General features: G+C 39.5%; 1 protein-coding gene across 1 annotated transcript in view; it reads left to right on the forward strand.

Annotated features, from left to right (window-relative positions):
- The window catches only part of LOC124709134 (sodium channel protein para), an 878,324-nt gene that overhangs the window by 102,536 nt on the left and 758,600 nt on the right, over nucleotides 1-17,188 (forward strand). The window lies entirely within an intron of this gene.

Genomic DNA, 17,188 nt, shown 5'->3' on the forward strand with positions numbered 1-17,188 from the left:
GATAGCATACCATGTTGTCTGAAAAACAAAAAATCTACACCATTTTGAGCCGTACCTGAGTGCTTTACTCTTGCTGCTTATCATCCTGCAACAGGTACATAAGTTAATGTCAGATTCTCTATCATACCAAGGAGTTGTGTGCTCTCATCCTTGCAATTATGTATTAATTAGTTTCCATTTGCTGTCTTGTTCACTAGTTGTCAACAGAACTTTTTGTTTGTTTTGTAGTTTTCAAAACCCAGTCTTGAGTCAATGATTTCATTTGTGTAAACTTGCCAGTAAGCAGTAATCAATGCTAACTTTTGTGAGAAGGCTGGGCCAATGTAATACAGAATAAGATAAGGTTCACTATAAGGTTCACTATATGTTGTTTTACTTTTGACATTTTCATCTCAAATAACTGACCACACCTCCTTTACAGTTTGTGTTAACAAAGAGGTCATGCATAAACTATTACTTCACAATCTTATGTGGGTTATGCTGCACATAAACAAAACTTTCACATAGTAATGCAGTTGGCTCCTTTTAAGATCTCTCTATATATACAATACAGCCCTACCAGCACAATCAAAATTAAGTTAAAATATGCCTAAAACACATCTCCGCATTCCCTCAAAAGGATTTTTCAAAATACCCAAAATCTTGATAATTAGTATGAAAATTCCTTCATAATTTGTCATAATTAACGTAACAATGTGAAGTGAAGGCAATGTGCCCTATCCATCTGTACATGTCTTCATGTCAATATTGCATCAACTTCTCACATCATCAGGAGACTACATTTTTATTCTTTATTTTTTAATGTCGTCTACATTAATAAGATGTTTTGTCAACAGCTGTCCATGTCTGTAACGTACAGGTTAGGTTCTTTCTATAAGTTACATAAAACATTGTAGGAGTCAATGATAGTTATCACTAGTCAATGTAATTGTCCACCTTGATCGCTATTTACATTTTTATTTTGAAAAATATGGACATTAACATGTTTGGCTACAGCCATCATCGAAATCACATTTAAAATCTCGATACACTGTATCTCGTCAGTTCACCCGTACACTTGTACTATGGCTCGTATATAGGTGAGAAATAATTTTTTTTTATTAATATGCACCCTTCAATTAGTATATTTTATTTTCTTATTTTAGCCCAGTGTGTTTCAGAGCTACAACTCCATTCTCAGGGTTTATGTTAATGATTTGCGAGCATTACATATGCTACAACTCCATTCTCAAGTTTTAAAAAATGCATAACACTTGCTCTCTGTAATAAAATTATTTTACTTTACTATTGGTTTCGGTTCTGAACAATCATCAGTGGCAGCCGATGTTGTACAGCTGCCATTAATGATGTTTCAGAACCAAAATTGGTAGCAAAATAAATAACATTATTACATACAGCGCAATGTTATGCATTTTTTTTTTAAAACTTGTTCATGTTGTTGACCATCGCCAAAGCAAGATGTCCATTCTCAAGAACTGTGCTGATGTTTTTTAGTGTTATGGATACTTTACTTTGTCATCCAGCATGAAGTGAACAATGTAAGTTTTAGTTTTATGCAAAATACATCTTGGATGAGATAAAATAAAATAAATAAAACATTGCTAATAATTAAGTTTATTTGAACATAAAATGTTCATCTGCTTTGGTGAAAACCTTCCACATATGCTGTTACACTTCAAACAAAGTGACATGTTCATAGCTGCACAACATAGCTCAAACGACAAACTTTAATTTGTGAGTTTAGGATGCATTAAGGACGTAAGGATCATTGAAATAACTAATAAAATAAAATAATCTAGGGTAATGCCATCTTAAGATTATACTTATGTTCTTGTATTTACTGTACATGATTTGGCATGCTCATTAGCATACTTCATGACCCAAATGGCTCATCTCAGTTTTACTATTTCTGTTGAAAGGTATATAATTTATGTGTTTGCATTACTTATAAAAAACTATTATGTTGATATTTGTAGTTCACAACATGAATGAAGTGGAATGAAATAATCTGCCATAGAGAAGTTAGAGTAAACACGAATTAAGTGGAATGAAATAACCTACTGTGAAGAAGTTAGAGTAGGGGTGGTGTGCAGCTAAGGGTGGGAGGAAGGAGGGCCAGGTTATAGGATAGAGTGTAATGTGACGGGGTAGGTTAGATGTAGCTGACGGGGGAGAATGGAACTCATAGAGAGGAGAGGGTGTGTTTATTCATTCTTGTGGGTCTGTTGTTTTGACAGTTGTTACTGAGTGTGAGAAGTAGTTTATTACAGTCACCCTCCTGACCTCGATCCCTGCTAATTCACTGTTCCCCCACCCTCTATCCAACATTTCCCATTCCTCTGTACTGTCACTCTCTCCCAGTCTGTGCTTCCTTGTTGTGATCTTCATTATGTGGCACATCTCACTGGCTCCAGTACCTGTTTATCAGGGACCTAGCCCGTGCACCTGTCACCTTTCCTGCCCACATTCCTTGCCAGCAAACCTGCAGTCTCCTCCAAGCCACTTGCTACTTATTCCCATCCCCTCTTCCTGCCTCTTGATTTGCTTTACCTGTATCCACAACACCCACCCTGATCCACCTGCCGAAATGCAATCCTGACATTTTGTGTCTCACCTGAACAATGTAGGGGCAAAGGTGTGTGTGTGTGTGTGTGTGTGTGTGTGTGTGTGTGAGTGAGTGTGTGTGTGTGTGTGTGTGTGTGTGTGTGTGTGTGTGCATATTTGTTCTCCAGCTATTCTGAAAGCTAGCAGGTTTTCTTTCTGTATGAGCCTGTTGATGACTCTTTGCTTGTGCTGTTCATTGAGTGGTCTGTTTTGTCCGTAAATTATTTATAGGCACTGTCTATTCATTCATTGTCTGTTCATTAAGCATGTTAGTGTATTGAAGAACACGTTGCATATATATTTATACTGGCTCTAGTGAGTTAGTTATTGTATGTGAGGATGGTTTATGGTAGATTGTGAGATGTAAGTGATATCTGTTAACTTTTGTTCACTGTCGTAAAGGTGAACACATGTCACTACTATATCTAAGTGTACATCACACATAAGCAGTGGCAGCTTATCTTCATGACCGTGAATGCAACTTACAAGACATCAATTTCACAATCTGCCATCCTTAGGTACAAAACATAACATACTAGAGGTAATAGAACTACAGAGGCAACAAGTTTTCCAGTTCACTAACATGCTGATGACAGTGAAAATAACAGAACACTTTCTATACTCAATAATGACGTCTGATAACAAGTGACTCACAAGAGTGAATAAACACAATTCCATTCTCACTTATACATACATAAATACATGTACATTTCTCAATCACTTCCATTCTCCCCCTGAGCTGTATATCACTTTCATCTATCCTGTAAGAGCACACCATATTCTACATCCTCCCACCTCCCCTCTCACCCTTCCAACCATCCACCTCATCCCGCACTCACTGCCACTTCCGCACAGAAGGTTATTTCATTTCCATTTGTTGATTTCATGAACTGAAAATAACAGTATAATATTGCATCAAAAGATATTCAAATCCATAAATTATGTTCTTGTCAGCAGAAATAGTAAAACTGTGATGAGTAATTTGAGTCACACACTATACTAATAAACATGCAAAACCATGTACAGTAAATGGACGAATGTAAAAAAATAGCGTAATTGCCACACCCCTGAATTATTTTCATTATTTTACCTGTTATATGAATGATAATAATATGACCTGTACTTTTTTAATACATCCTAAGCTCATAAATTAAAATGTGCCATTTCACCTCCAACAGCCAGTGATCTCTTTTGATAAGAATCCTTCTTCTTCCAAGATATATTTCTATCCTATTTTTTTCTAATGAAACCATTCTCAACATGCAACTGATCATTAAACCCAGTACCATGAAGGATACTGTTTCATTATTCTTCTTGTATTATTTTCATGTGCAGTAAAACTTGTCATTGCCTCAGCTTTCTTGTCCCCGTAACTTTTACTGTCTCCAGTCTGCTCACTGGGAAGCTTCATACCTGATCATTCCTTTGAGAACCTTGTTTTGTAAGTTTGTAGAAACTGCACAGAATTAACTACCAGGATAGAGCAACTATCTTCTAGTCAACACACTTATATTTATTTCAAACTCTGATACTATATATTCCTTTTCCCATTATTTGTGATTCTATCACAAGTTCATGTTGTCATCAGTTTAGCTCCTCTCTCTTGATTAGCCATACTTTATATGTTCCTGTTACTTCAATTTCAGGGCATGCTCTGCCTGGAACTCTATATGGTTTTCTGGTTTCCTCTCTGTCATGTATCCTCCATAGCAACATCTTCACTATAATCTCCATTCCAGTGTCATGTGCTTCCAACTCCCATGGCACCTTCATATTGGAACATTGTTATGTGCCTCCATGGAAAGGGTACTCCAACTGCACCCATCTTGAAACCTAGGCCACCTGTTCTGTTGTTTTCTATTTCTTCATACTGGAGACTCTACATAGTTCTCTCTTCTGAAGCTAACACACACTTCTTCTTGCTGTTTACCTTGCAATTTTTTATTCATTCAATCTGATCCAAAACGTTTTGAGACATTTCTAGTTTGTTAATTGCACAGCCTACGTGCACCTCCAGCACTACTTGTGGTAATCGTCATACAAATGCTGATAAGAATATATTTTCTACCAGGAAGATCTCAATATCCATTCATGGATCATTCTATTCATTGAATGCTAAATAAGTCCTGTGATAATTTGGCCCAGTCATTGATGAGATTTATGTTGTAACATCAACAAAATAAGGAAAGAATATATTTTACTCACTATAAAGATGACACATCAAGTTGCGGACAGGGACGACAAAAAGATTGTTAACTGTTACACATTTGGCTTTCGTCCAAACCCATCTTCAGAAAAAGAAATACACACATATTCATCCATCCAAGCAAGCACACCTCAGGCACACAAGACCATCGTGATCAGCAGCTCGAACCAGAATGCAATGTGAAAGAAAGCAGCAGTCTGGAGGGGAGATGGAAGGGAAATGGATAGTAGGGTATGGACTGGGGGAGAGAAGAGTGCTGCCTGGTGGAGGATGCAGGGTCTAGATAGAGGCATGACAAAACTGCATTGAGAAGCTGTGGGGCAGAGAGGTGGGGAAGGAGGAGGAAGAGGAAAAGGAGAGGAACAGGTTAGGGGGAAGAATGGCAGGTGCATTCGAAGAGACAGCACACGATGAGAATGAGGAAACGTGAATATGGAGGAGGTGATAGGACAGATGGTGTGGAAACTGTTGGGTGGAGGGTGTGGGGTGGTAGGTTACCATAAGTAGAGGCCGGTATAATTTCAGAAGCAGAGAATGTGTTGTAAGGATAACTCCTATTCTGCACAGTTCATAAAAGTTAGAGGTGGAGGGGAGGATCCAGATGGTCTGAGTTGTGAAGCAGGCATTAAAATCAAGCATGGTGTGTTCTCTCTGGCCCGTAGTCTGATAGTTGCTGTTCATCCTCGTGGACAGCTGGTTAGTAGTCATACCAATATAAAAAGCTGTGTAATGATTGCAGCAGAGCTGGTATATGGGATGGCTGTTCTCACAGGTAGCCCGGCCTCTGATAGGCTAGTATAAGCCTGTGACAGGACTGCAATATGAAGTACTGTGTGGGTAGATGGGTAGGTCTTGCACGTGGCTCTTCCCTGAGGTAAGGCATTGGGAGTGGAATAGGGATGGACTTAGATGTTGAGGAGATTGGGTGGGAGATGGAACCCCATTTTAGGAGGGGTGGGAAGGATCTTGGGTAGAATGTCCCCCATTTCAGGGCATGGTGATAGGTAATCAAAACTCTGACAAGAAATATGGTTCAGTTGTTCCAGTGTGAGGTGGTACTGGGTGACAAAGGAGGAACTCTTTTGCAGCTGGTTCTTGAGGGTCATGGGAGGATTGTGGATGTGAGGGGAAATGGTATGGAAGATCTGTCTGTGGACCATGTTGGCATGGGGGGCAGGAGGGGGGGGGGGTTAGTGCCTGTCTGCGAAGGCCTTGGTGAGACCTTCAGCTTATTGGGTATTGGGCAAGGGACTTCTTGTCACTGCAAATACACCATTGCTGGGTGGCCAGACTGTATGGGAGTGAGTTTTTGGTGTGAAAGGGATGACAGTAGTTGAAATACAGATACCATTGATTGTTGGTGGATTCAATGTGGATGGAGCCACCAGAGAGGAGGAGGTTAATATTCAGGAAGGTGGTATGCTGGGTTGAGGCCGACCAGGTGAAGAGGATGAGAGAGAAGGTTTTGAGGTTGTGAAGGAATGTGGAAAGGGTGTCTTGGCCCTGAGTCCAGGTCATGAAGATATCATCAGTGAACCTGGGCTAGACCTTTTTTTTTGGGGGGGGGGGGGGGGGGCGGGGTGGAGGAGGCTAGGGAGGTCTCTAGTTGACCCTTAAACAGATTTTCAGATTTTATAGGATGGTGGCATATGGGTTCCCATGGCTGTGCCATGGATTTGTTTGTGCACCTACCCTTTAAGGAGAAGTAGTTGTGACCTTGAATAAAGTTAGTGAGGTGTATGAGAGGGATGAGATATGGGGTTTGGAATCTGATATTTGGAGAGGTAGTGTTCAATAGTGGCAAGACCATGGGTATTGGTGTATAGGGAAGTGGCATCAACAATGACAAGTAGGTATCTAGGATGTAAAGTGGTGGGAATGATGGAGAGTCGGTGAAGGAAGTGGTTGGTATTTTCGATGTGGGAAGCTAGATTATGGGCAGTTGGTTGGAGGTGTTGCTCAGTGAGGGTTGATATCCTTTCAATGGGGCCACAATAACCAGCTACAATGAGGCATCCAGGAATTTTGGGTTTGTGGATTTTTGGGAGCATGCAGGAGGTGGCTGTGTGGGGTGTCATGGGGGTGAGGAAGCAAATGGATTCATTGGCGAGATTATGGGAATGCCCTAATGCCTTAAGGAGAGTTCGGAGGCTATGTTTGAGCTTCTGGGATGGGATCACTCTGGCTGAGTTTGTAGGTGGCGGAGTCAGATAATTGGCAAAGGCCTTCCACCAGTTTGTCACTGTGATTCATTACAATACCGGTGGAACCTTTGTCTGTAGGTAGGATGATTAGGTCAGAATTAGTTTTGAGGTTCTGTATGGATGTCTTTTCTTCTACAGAAAGGTAGGTGTTCGTAGCAAGGGGCCTGGGGAAGGATGATGAGGCCACATTGGAGGTAAGGAATTACTGGAAGGTGACCAACTGGTAGTTAGGTGGGAGGGAAGGGGGATCACAGTTGGATGGTGATATAAACAGGGGAGGGAGGGTTCAGTGTTGAGATTAGGTTGGCTTTGATTGGAGGGATCAATGGCAAAGAAGTGTTTCCATATAGGGATCTGGAGAAGGAGCGTAGGTCTTTGACAAGTCCAATGTAGTGAAATTTAGGTGTAGGGCTAAAGTTCAGGCCTTTGGAGGGGGCTGAAACTTCTGTGGGGCACACGGTTATCGTGGGAAGTTTTAACAACAGTGTCCTACGAATGTTTTGCCTCTGGATGTAGTGGAGTGTTGGTAGGGAGTTTTGGGGTCAGCAAGGCAGGGTGTGTGTACTTTGAGGTATTGATGAGGAGGAACACTGGGGTTAGAAAGTGGTGCCTTGTGGTGCCAGTAAGACATCAGCAGGTTGGATAACTTACGAAGGTTTGTCTGAAATGCTCCTCTAGGTGCTGGATAACAAGGGATTCAATTTCAGAGATGTGATAGGGATTGCAGAGTGACAGTGGAGAGAGCAGAGGTAGTTCTTGAATGCCTTTGCTTGTGACAGCCAGGGACTGGCAGAATCTGAAAATCATTGTGAACCATTGTGAAAGGAAGAGTGGGATCCAGAGAAAGGAATTTTTATGGTTAGGCCATTGGGGAGGGGAGGGGATTCCATGGTTTAAGCAGCATTTAAGGAACAGGATGTAGGACTGGGTTTTACCCAGGGAAAGGAATACTTTTTCGAATGGGTGCAGAAAGATGGAGCAGCAGTCCATTGTGGCAGGGGTGGTGTATGGGAGATGGGAATGAGGCAGAAATTGGCAAATGTAGGTGTTAGACGGTTGTGGGGGAGCTGAAAATTGAAAATATGTGTAAAAATATGAAACAATACACAGAACACTCACAGATATTTAAAAATATGCACAAGTTTCAATGGCTGCTTCACAACCCAGGCTATGTGGATCCACCCCTCCACCTCTAACTTTTCTGAACTGTGCAGGTCAAGTTATCCTTACAACACATTCTCTGCTCCTGAAATTATCCCAGCCCCAACTTACAGTAACCTACTGTCCACACACCCTCCTCCCAACAGCTTCCACCTCTCTGTCCTATCACCTCCTCCCTATTTCCTTCCTCTCACCCTCATTGTGTGCTGCCTTATGCCAATGCACCTGCCCATCTTTCCCTTTCCCTGCTTTTCATCTCACCACCCTACCCTCCTCCATGCCACACAGCCTCTTGAAACTGTGCCTGGTGGCAGTCTTATCATGCCTCCATATAGTCCCAGCTTTCTCCGCCAGACAGTGCTCTTCCCTCGCCCAACCCATACCCTGCTTTACCTTCCTTTCCTAACCCCTCCAGATTGCTGCTGTTGTTCACATGGCAGTTGCATTCTGGTCCAAGCTGCAAGAGATGGTGGTCATGTGTGCCTGAGGTGTGCGTGCTTGTGTGAATGAATGCGTGTGTATGTTTCAAATGATGGAAACTCCAGGTAGAAATATCAACAATGTAGGAAAAGATAGATTGCTACTTATCATAAAGAAGACATGTCAAGTTAGAGACAGCCATGATTAAAAGACACGTTTAATTGTGCTTGTCTGCAACTTGGCGTGTTTTCTTTATGGTAAGTAGGAATGTATCTTTTCCTACATTGTGTGTGTTTCCTTTTTTGAAGAAGGCTTTGGCTGAAAGCTAAATGTGTAACAGTGTGCTTGTCTGCAACTCAAGTATAATCTTTTGGTGAGTAGTGATCTATCCTTTTCCTTGTATTGCTGATATTCCAACCTGGAGTTTCCGTTGTTAGATTTAAATTGTAAGATATTTTTGCTGTGCCCAGTACTGCCTCAGAAATGCTTGCTCAAAGCACTGGGCATTATTCGCTTAGTTGTGTGCCTAAATGGTCCAGGTTATTTTCTCATTGTTTGAATAGCTCAATGTGACCTCAATTTTTCATGGTCTTTCAAGTTCTGTGTCAGTGTGTCTCTGAAAGTTGTAATGAACACAATGGGATGTTTATTTTTTTTAGTTCAGGTGCTTTTATATGGCTTGGTTTCATCAAACCACCTTTGAAAGCCCTAATTAATACAATTAGATCCACCTTTCCGATGATCTGGTGTGACTCATTTCACTCAATACGTGCAGTGGGTTGATTAAAACTGATTCCACCGTAGTACTGACTAAGGATTCAATCATTTTTTGTTTGTGCTATCTCAGATCCGCTTAACTTTTCTCTGCTCACCTTTATTTATTTTAATTTTTTCTCAGTGTCATCTACACCTGGCTCCAATTTTCCTTGTCTTTCCTCACAGTTTTCATAAACTATCTCGAGCCCAGAATGGAAAATTTACTCTTTTTTAATTTCCAGTATTTTACCAAGACATCTTCGGTCTCTAATGTGCACTCAGTTATCCTTTTCTACTAGAGGGAGCTGCAGAGGGTAAAACCTGTAGTGGAAGACAGAGATCGGAATACATTCAGCAACAAATTGAGGACATAGGTTGCAATTGCTACCCTGAGATGAAGAGGCTGGCACAGGAGAGAGATTCTGTTTTCTCTCTTTATTTCTTTACTTTTCTTTCCATTACTACTCAGATTGCATTTGTGTCAGTGGCTCAGTGGTTAAATACCAGACTACAGGTCGAAAGGTTTTGGATTTGACCGCTGGTCAGTCTTAACATTCTTGTTCATCATTTATAACTTCTTTCGCATCTGCCAATGTTTGATAATGTCAAAAATGTGTAGTTATACAGTATGGTTCTGAGTCTATGTTAAACTGTATGCCCCCATATAAACAGCTGGGTTGTTGTTGTTGTTGTGGTCTTCAGTCCTGAGACTGGTTTGATGCAGCTCTACATGCTACTCTTCCTGTGCAAGCTTCTTCATCTCCAAGTACCTACTGCAATCTACATCCTTCTGAATCTGCTTGGTGTATTCATCTCTTGGTCTCCCTCTATGATTTTTACCCTGGGTAAGTTAGTTCAAAGATCCAAGGGAGGTAAGGGTATACAACTTACAATAGGACTATATCAGGTTAACCACTGTAGTGTTCAAACTAATAATCAGTTTTACCTTCACTCACTCTAAAAGTTCTTGGTCTTCTGTTCTCATCCACATGTTTTCTTCTTTGTTTTTATTAAAATTGTGTCTGTTCTTCCTTCTTTTGCATCTTCTCTTCTCCCTGATGTTCCTTCCCCATTTTTCCCCTCCTGCTCCTTCTTATTTTTATAAAGGCTTCTATTTTTCTCACGTTTTTTATTCAGATTGTCAACTACTTGATTTGTATTTATCATATCAATGCTACTTACCTATGGTAGCCACTGAACTACATTTTATTTATGTTTCCTGGTAAAAATGTGCATTGGAAACCCCATTGTGTCATCCTCCATCCTTTCTCTTTCCTGACATGCTTCTCCTCATTCCTGATTCCTGATGGACTATAACTTTATCTTCATTATTTGCAGCTTTTTGTTCACGATCAAATTTCAGTTGTCCCCAATACACTGAATCATTCTCTACTAATATAAAAGTTTTAACATAAAATGAACACACAAAACTTCCCACTTCAGAAACCCTTTCCACAAACACATTTTGTGCTTTCAGGTTTTTAATGGTGCATTTTTCTGATGTCACTGTCACAAAGGCTGTTTTTGTCACCCATTTAGCATGTTCATAAAACTTTAATGTGTGCTGTGCTAATGATCCTCACATCCTAACATGCTGCCAGATTTTCTTTTTGTATATGTATTGGTGGTTAATGATGTCAAGTGACAGGAAAAATTTTTGATCTCTCAGCTTAGTTTGCACACTATGTATCCCAACTAGGACTTTTTTAAACAACTGTAACACAATCCCATCCAACATGCTATGGAGACCATGATAATCAGCTCCCTGCAAAAACAGTTCAGTTTGGTTAGAACAAGCAAAATGGGGTAAAAATAGCCCCATGCTCTTACACATTACAAACAAAACTCATTAAGTTTATCATTCATCCCTAAAAACTTCAGTACACACACACACACACACACACACACACACACACACACACACAAACGAACAAACAAACAAACACAACAACAGCCGCAACACACATAGACACAAACTAATCATTCACAATTAATTATTGACAACTTAATGCAGTTCGTGTTCATTGAGTTGAGGCAAAGTGAGTTCTTGTCTGTATATATTTTCTGCTGGTTTTTGGTTTGATCACAGCACAACAATGAAATTTTTAATATTTTACAAGCAAAGTGTTTGCACTCTTTCTCTTAGTTCTACCAAGTGATGTTGCTGAAAGATGTGATTAATCATCAATTGCTGGCAGGAATGCTTCCACTAATAAGTGTATGAGAGGTTAACACATGACAATAACATGTACACAAAATTTCCCCCATGTCTGCCCTAAAACTTAGCTATGGAATCAGAATATAGCCTTTGCACAGATCATAAATCTTGTAGGTCATTTGTACTAACATGTTCATGCTTTAATGCATTCTAGTTCTGTATATTTCTTGTATCATGTAAAGAATTTGCTTTAGTTTGCAACAGCTGCAGTACCATTGGTTGATATTAATATGTAGAGATGTTGTATCATCATATAAAATAGTTTAATGAAAGGCATGTCTATGAAAATAGGAATTGTCATAGCAAGGTTTTCAAAAATAAGTGTAGTTTTGAATATGAACGAGCAACATAATATTGTGAAGCATTTCTTTTATTTCAATCTAACTGCAAAAAACTACATTTAATAACTGCATTCAAATGAAATTAACTGACATTGATTAAGAAATGTTTGAATCAGCCTCTTACATTTGGAACTGTACGATGAATGGGAAAACACTGAAGGTAGGAATGTGACAGCAACTTCATGAGCTCTAATTAATACTTACAGATGGAATCTAATACTTAAACTACAATCCACTCCTAAGATGTCATTCTCTCACATTATTTACACACACTCTTCCATTATTTCAAAGTTTCTATGATAGTTATGTATTGTGACACCCAACTGACTACTGTCAACCACATTCATGGAGGAGAATACAGACTGCAAGAAGGACACATGATTTGTTCTCTGTCATTTATCTACAAAGGCTGACACAATATAATTAGGAGAATTGTACACAGTTTATGTTTAAATAACATGCATGGTGATGGTTTAACATCCTAACCATATCAATGCCCGTTAGAAATATGAAATAGAATTTTGATTGTGAAAACATCACTAGAGTTTTAAAGTTGTATGCAAAAGAACACTTGGCATAATTTATCTCTGTGTGAAGTGCTAGAGTTTTCCCACAGTCCATGATTCCCTTCAATACAGTGCTGTGCTCCAGATGCATATTCTCAGAAATTTCTTCCTCATATTAATACCTATGTTTAATACTAGTGGATTTCATTTAACAAGGAGTGCACTCTTTCTCTGCGTTAGTCTACTCCTTATATCCTCATTGCTTCATTTGAAATCTGCTTACTTTAAATGACATTAATTTGAGTCCTCACTAATAATGTAGATTCCCAAATCCAGAATTCATGTGCATATGCGCTGATCAGCCAGAGCATTGTGATCACCTACCTAATAGCTAGTATGTCCACCTTTGGCACAGATAACAGTGGCGATGCATCATGGAGTGAAAACAATGAGGCCTTGGTAGCTGGCTGGAGGGAGTTGGCACCACATTTGCACACACAAGTCACCTAATTCCTATAAATTCCGGGAAGGGAGCGATGAGCTCTTAATGCCACATTCACCCACATCCCAGATGTGTTCAATCTGGTTCAAATCTGACGAATTGGGGGCCAGCACAACTATTGAAATTTGCCACTGTGTTCCTTGAAATAATCCAGCACACTTCTGTCCTTGTCTCATGGCACATTATGTTGTTGAAAAATGCCACTGACATTGGGAAACATGATCGTCATGAAGGGGTGTATGTGGTCTGCAACCGGTGTACGATATTACTTGGCCATCATGGTGCCTTGTACGAGCTCCACTGCCCATGTTCCCCAGAGCATAATGGAACCACTGCTAGCTTGTCTCTGTCACTGTTAGTACAAGAGTCAAGGAGCTGTTCTCCTGAAAGACAATAGGTTCGTGGTCTCCCATCAGCATGATGAAAATGATATCGGAATTCATCAGACCATGCAGTGCTCTGCCACTCTGCCAACATCCAGTGCTGATGAGCACATGCCCATTTCAGTTGTATTCGCCAATGTCGTGGTGTTAACATTGGCACTTGCATGGGCTGTCGACTGGGAAGCCCATTGTTCGGTGTATTCTGAGACACTTGTGCTCTGCCCAGCATTAAAGTCTGATGGGTAGCACTCATCAAATACCCAATAAGTCATACAGTTTCTAAAATGCTTGTGTCGAGCCTCTGGGCCTTGACAATCTCCTCTCGGTCAGATGCAAACAGATCTCATGCTTCCCCATTCTACACACGGACTGCACGCTCACTGATACTACACACACTGTGGGTGCCTCTGACTAGTTCTGACTCATTTGCAGGTGACACTGCTATCACCTGTCAGGCTTATGTTGACAATGGGCTGGTGGTCATAATCTTCTGGCTGATCAGTACTTGTCTTTACCTTATAGTTGTTTGTTGTGTAGGGTTGTAGTTCCATGGCTTTATATATGATTAGTGATGTTTTTTCGTTTAACTTTATAAATAATGAAGAAACAACTTCAAATAATGTTTTTTATTATTGTTTTATACATAAACAGTAATATGAGATCAGTACACTTGAAGTATTCTACTGCCCTTGTGAATCAGTGTTGCCGCATTCATCATAGGCAAAACAACACAACACCATCTTGAAAAGTACATGTATCTATTGGTGTCACAGATTCTGCTTGATGCTTCTATTGATACCATTTCAAGACAGTCACTATAACATGCAAGTGTGTCCCCCTTCAGCTGAGACTTCTGCTTTTATTCTGTTGGCTAGACACATCATTCCCTGGCCATTAGACAAGCCCTACGTAAGAATTATGAAGTATCTTACAAAATCAAATTAACTTTCATGTAAATTTAAGTAATGTTGGTGGCTATTGGTCAGAAATGACTGGTTCTGATCAAAAGTAAATCGTGTTTATCAAGTCGTGCGTGACAGTGCACAATATCAATATGTTCCAAAAAGCCACGTGCAAAAATGCAGTTATTCAGGGGATCATATTCCAGGATCTGTTAATCACAGAGATAAGAGTTCAAATGTTTAGAATAGCCCATCACCTATGACCATATGTATACCTCTTGGAAGAACAGACGTACAGTCACTATTCTACAGTACAGGATCAAAATTTAGCTGTTACACACTTCTGCCAGCCCAAGCAATTTAAGCAATTTGCTTGGTTCCTTTCCATTAAATATTGTGTAGCGTGAACCGTAGGCTGCTTATAAAAGCACCATTTATTCATGGGCAATTCCTGTGAAAACACTGAAAACCATAAGTTTTAGTTCCGAAAAGTACAAATTGTGGGGATGGCCACTTCTATAATTTCTTTTCATAGCAGATAATCAAACTTTTTACCTTATTTTCTTAAGATGATGTTCTAGGGCAACCAGAAACATTTTTTTTATATTGTTATCCATCATCGAGATTCAGAGGTTCAAAGTTACCATACTTAAGCATGTAAAATATGCAGATAATATCTGGTCTGAGGTGTAACAGAGTTTTAATTGACATAGAGAACACATGGCAAGTGTTCTAGGGTCATCACAAGGGTTCCAAGGCCACCAGACTATGTTTTTAGTCAGTATTTTTCCGCCAGTAAATCTTTATGATACTGTTCTGTGTAATGGGCACTTCATGCCTATGAAAATATGGCCAAAGTGATCTTGCATGGACAAAAAATGGGCTAAAAAGGGTCTTAACATGCGTTGAGAGCGAAAAATTATGTAAAACTGGAAAGACTGCAAATTCAGTAAGATATTTGTAACAATGTTTTTACTCTTTTAAGATATAAATCATAAGTGTGGTGTTTTTGGTTAATTGTGATTGATGAGCAAAGCATTCAGAAAAAAATGTTAAGCAAATGATTTTGTATTGACATTATGTTATACCTACAAATTTGTTGTTTATATGTTTAAAGGTATTTAGTGTTGAAGAATATAAATACACTGTCAAAACTTTAATGACCTATAGAATTCGTTTTATACATGCAGCACACCATGCTGTAACAGGCAAAAGAAGGAACCAGTGGAAATACGCTCCTGTTGGAGCACAAAAAAAAGTGAATATGTTCCTCTTTAAAAGTCTCTGACAGAAAAGTGGGGAACCAATTACCACAATTCTCATTGTGACTTCCTCACCAAAAATTTTGGCATGTGAACATGTTTGCACTTTTTTTTATCTGAAAGAGAGTAGCAAAAGAGACAGTGATGATGGAAGAGGAGGAGGTGGCGCTGGTCGTAGATAAAGAGAGAAGAGACAGTGATGGTGGAGAGAGACAGTGACAGGGAAGGAGAAATAGAGAGGGGTGAAGACAATAGCAGAGGGAGTCAAAGAGAGAGAGGAGGTATTCATAGTCAGTGAGAGAGAGTGGCAATAACAGAGAAAGAGAGGTAGATGAAGTTTGAAGCAGTCAGAGCAAAAGAGAGAGGAGACAGTGGAAGTGAAAAATACAAATAGATGGAAATCTTACAAAGGCTAGACCACTGAACTTTAACATGTAGCTATATGGTAGGGCAGATTTTGAACCAGAATGTAGAACACATGTAAAGGAGATAGTGGGAGAGAGGCATACCTAGACAGTGGGAGAGAGACATTCATAGACAGTGGCAGAGAGAGGGAGATGCTGAGTATGGAGGCTTAACTATAAAGAAAGGCTGGGTAAAAGAATTTTGAATGTTCTATGTTAAAAGAGTGCGAACATGTTTGCATGCCAAAATTTTTGGTGAGGTAGATGGAATGAAGATTGAGGCAGCTGGTCCCCCACTTTTAAAGAGTAACCTTTTTTGTGATCAGACAGGAGCATTTTTCCACTGATAATATGTTGATTGAACCAGGTTGAAAGGTGATGTAATGTCTAAAAACATATGAAAACAAAAATTACTAGAAAAGTGTTGATATAAATGTCAATACAAAAACGGTATTATAATATAAATAAAATGATTCCATTTGATCAGAGGATTACACAACTGAAATTGGTTTTTTTTCCCTAGGAAAAGTATTACAAAAGTCACCGATAATCCTTATCAATGTTTCAGCAAACAACAGTAATTAAGAAATTGTCTTTTAAATGGCACTAGTTGTCAGAAAAGATAATTCAACTGCTTCAATTGAAATATGTGAGTTGCTTCAAAAAGCTTTTCTAAATAATTGTCAAAATGAAGATGAGCAGTGTTTGGAGTCTTAAGAGGAGTAATTGATGGAGCCTATCCACTACAAAACCAATTATGTCACTGTGAATACTGTATTTTGCAAATTATAAGATGCCCATTTTTTAAAAAAAAAAATTGCCTCAAAAATTCAGGTGCACCTGATACTTGAAATTAATATAAAAATGTCCAGTGTTTGATTTAATATTCCTGCCAGTCTTAAAAATGTCTTTATATTTGATGCCACGGGAAACCTATCTTTGTTTGGCCACATTAGGTTCAACTGGCAGCAGCAGTGCACCAATGCAGCAAGCATGAGCTGGGGGGATTCACAAGCTTGCTGACACTTTCTCACTCCCTCCCTGTCTCACAAACTCAGAACACTTTCTAGCCAATGATGTGTCATTCAAGTCTACGGTGCCAGTGAACTACAATTGAAAGAGATTTGTGTTATCAGTAACAGTACAATATTTTTGTTAGTAGCTAGTTTCATAATGGGAAAAAATAAAAGGTATTTATATGATTTGGGCTATAAATTGAAAGTAAGAAACAGAGCAGCTGAGTGGCATTTTTGTCTCTACCAACAGAAAGAACCATTCGTGACTGAGAGGCTAGTGAAGAACTGGAAAAGATGAGGAAG

The sequence above is a fragment of the Schistocerca piceifrons genome, chromosome 7 (assembly GCF_021461385.2).
Source record: "Schistocerca piceifrons isolate TAMUIC-IGC-003096 chromosome 7, iqSchPice1.1, whole genome shotgun sequence".
Classification (NCBI taxonomy): domain Eukaryota; kingdom Metazoa; phylum Arthropoda; class Insecta; order Orthoptera; family Acrididae; genus Schistocerca; species Schistocerca piceifrons.